Below are 3,261 nucleotides of genomic sequence, written 5' to 3' on the forward strand. Positions count from 1 at the left end.
TGAGGAAGGAAGGAAAGACTGGAGAATGAGAAACACAAGGGTAACTAATACACATTTTTTCAGAGCGTATGTGTGTCCTCTCCTCACACACTCACAGACAACACTCCAATACTGTAATCCCTCTTCCCTTTTCGCACAATGGCTCTGGAAGCATCTGGGTCACGTGAGCTGATGACTGGTGATGTTTGTGTTTAAGGGGGTAAAAATCCCTTAAGCCAAACAAGTCAGCCATCAGACTTGGCGTACTCCAGAATCAATCTTTTCCTCCCACCTTATCCTGAAGGAGGGGGCAAGGTACAGCATTGAGCCCATGACATGGTGAATATTGCTATGGCAACACTGATGTCAGATACCAGGCTGGTGACCTCATTTGCTGGGGATGAGGCTCTTAACAGACAGACTGAGGTGGGGGTGGGGAGTGGGGGGTGAATAGTGAACTCTCCCTGGACTGAAAATTCAGGGTACCCAGACAACTAACTGGCCATTAAAGGAAAATGTTCCTCTTTTATGATTTTTTTTCCCTGTCCCCTCCTCTGCCCTCCCTATACCCTCATTTAATTTTTCAAATTTGAACTCATCCGATGGATACTCTTCAGAGTACATATCTACCTGATGATTGGGTCAAAGAGTGAGGAGGTGATGGAAAAGGGGGAAGGAGAGGAGAGATGGTTGAAGCTGGAAGGGTGGAATTTTAGAGAAATTTAAGGATGAGCTTCAGCTCATTAGCATTTTCTACCTGTGTTATAGCCACTGTCTGACCTGGAAAACTGAGTACAAAGATCACCATTTACTCTATACCATATTCTGTTACTGGGGTGTGAGGGAGAATGACCTTACTCTCTCGCCAACCTGATTTTCCCTTCATAAGGGAATCACACAGTATGGGGACTAGAACAAAGAATGTCAGACTTGGATGGGGCCTTAAAATATAGAATGCTACAATTAAAAAGAGTCTTGGAATATAGAACAGAGAATGTCAGTGTTGGGAGGAACCTTAAAACATGGAATGAGCAAATGTCAGAATGGGTAAGAACATTAGAACTTAAGACAAAGCATCTTAGAACTGGAAGAGATCTTAGGATTCAGAAAATCAGAATCAGAAAGGACGTTCAAACATGGAATATTATCATGAAAAAGGACCTAAGAACATTCAACAGAGAATGTCAGAGTTGGAGAGCACTCTAAAATGTGGAATGTCAGAATGAGAAGGAACCTTAAGATTTGGGATATTTGAGCTTGAAGGAACCTTAGAACCCAGAATCTCAGAGCTGAGAGGGACCTTAGAAGTAGAATGTGAGGGGTGATTAGTAGTACAGATAGAGCACTGTTCCTGGATTCAGGAGGACCTCAGTTCAAATCCAACCTCAGAGACTTAATAATTCCCTAGCTGTGTGACCTTGGGCAAGCCACTTAACCCCATTTGCCTTTCAAAAACAAAAAAAAATTTGAAGAAAAAATTGGGGGGCTGCTAGGTAATGTTGTCTATAGAGTGCTGTTCCTGGAATCAGGAGTCCCTGAGTTCAAATCCGGCCTCAGACACTTAATAATTGCCTGGCTGTGTGACCTTGGACAAGCCACTTAACCCTATTGCCTTGCAAAAATAAGAAGTAGAATGTAATTTACCAGCTTCAAGCAATCTTAGATAATAGGAAGTCAGAGAGGGAAGAGATTTTAGAGCTTAGCTCTCAGAGTGTCAAAGCTGGAAAAGACCTTAAAACATGAAATGCTGACTCTAGGAAAGGACCATAAGAAAAAAAATGGAGAAAGTAGACTTGAAGGGAACCTTATAATGTAGGAGGTCAGTAAATCAGAACGAGAAGGAACCTTAAAATTTAAGATATTGGAACTGAAAGGAACACTGGAACATAGACTATCAGACTGTGCAGGACCTTAGAACTGGAATAGGCCCATTTCAGAGTGGGAAGAGATTTTAAGAACATAGAACTCAGAATATCAAAGCTGGAAGAGACTTTAGAATATAGAACTCCTGAAATGGAAGACATTAGAATCTAGAAATGAACAACTGAAGGATACCTTGGAGACCATATAATTCAACTATCTTGTTTCACAGAGGAGGACACTGATGACCAGAAGGATGAAATGCTTTGCCCTCCATGAAATCGTTGCAGGTGTTCTGACTCCCAATCCAAATTTCCTTCCTTTTCTCCACTTTGGTCTCTGCTCTTGGTCTCTCGTGCACATTTTGGTCTAGAGACAATTGTAAAGGAAAGAGGTAAGAACATTCTTCCAGAAACAGACCAGTTGAGTACCCCAGGGAAAACAGAGAATAGTCATAATCTAGAAACCTAGATTAAAGACCCTCACATCCAACCCCAGCATTTGACAGATGAGGAAACTGCCCTGTAGCAGTGCCTCAGGTTAGACCAGTAACAAGTAGGAGAGGTGAGTTCTCCTTAGCACTCCAAATCCAGTAGTCTTTCCTCTGTGCATTTTGCTTCTACAGAAGTCCAGGACAGAAGGATCTGGAAGGGAATGTTTTGTTTTTAAGGAACGGGCAGAGGGATTCAGGTCTAACAGATCTCTCAGTAATACTTAAGACCTACGCTGGCAAAGTTATCCTCACCTCGAATCTGCTGCCTCCTCAGTGTAACTCATGTTCTCTTTGTCGTCCAGCCTGAAGCAAAGGAATTTTGTAGTCTATAAAGGAATGCCCCAAATTGTGTTGCTGTCAGTGACTCACTCATTAGTAGGATAGAGAAGGGAAGGGCTCCTTACCCAGAGGCCATCATTAGAGCCTTGCGTTTGCCATGGTGATCGCATGATGGTGATGGCTGCCAAGACAACCAAGACAGACACCCTCCCCAGTCCCACACCTAGCTTCTATTCATGTTGTCTTGGAGTCAAAGGGCAAAAACTGCTCTAGATATGAGATTCCCAGAAAAGCACAGAACAAAAGCATCGCCACTTCTTTTCTTAAACATAAAATAGCCACCCTGAAATGTCTCTTTTTTTCTTTCTCTACCTTTTACTCTTTTGTTAGATCTTATTTTTGTGAAATCTGACTTTATATTTATATATTGATTTAGTATTTAAATTTATGTACAATTGGTCAGGCCATTCCTCAACAGACAAAATAATATTATTTCAAGTTCTTTGAGATTAAAAAATATAAATTGCTAACTGAAAAATGAATAGATCCTTTCATTTCTTTCCTGAAATGTTTTTCTCTATTGAGAAACTACATACATACTGATGAGCAATTATGACTGATGAGCAATCAGTCAAAGACACCCAGAATTA

General features: G+C 41.2%; 1 long non-coding RNA gene across 1 annotated transcript; it reads left to right on the forward strand.

Annotated features, from left to right (window-relative positions):
* The first annotated feature begins 676 nt into the window (after nucleotides 1-676).
* On the forward strand, nucleotides 677-2,636 carry LOC141516554 (uncharacterized). Its single transcript, XR_012476739.1, has 3 exons — nucleotides 677-1,026; nucleotides 2,072-2,233; nucleotides 2,465-2,636. It is a non-coding gene; the product is annotated as an uncharacterized LOC141516554 (long non-coding RNA).
* Nucleotides 2,637-3,261: the final 625 nt, after the last annotated feature.

The sequence above is a fragment of the Macrotis lagotis genome, chromosome 3 (genome assembly GCF_037893015.1).
Source record: "Macrotis lagotis isolate mMagLag1 chromosome 3, bilby.v1.9.chrom.fasta, whole genome shotgun sequence".
NCBI classification, from domain to species: Eukaryota; Metazoa; Chordata; class Mammalia; order Peramelemorphia; family Peramelidae; genus Macrotis; species Macrotis lagotis.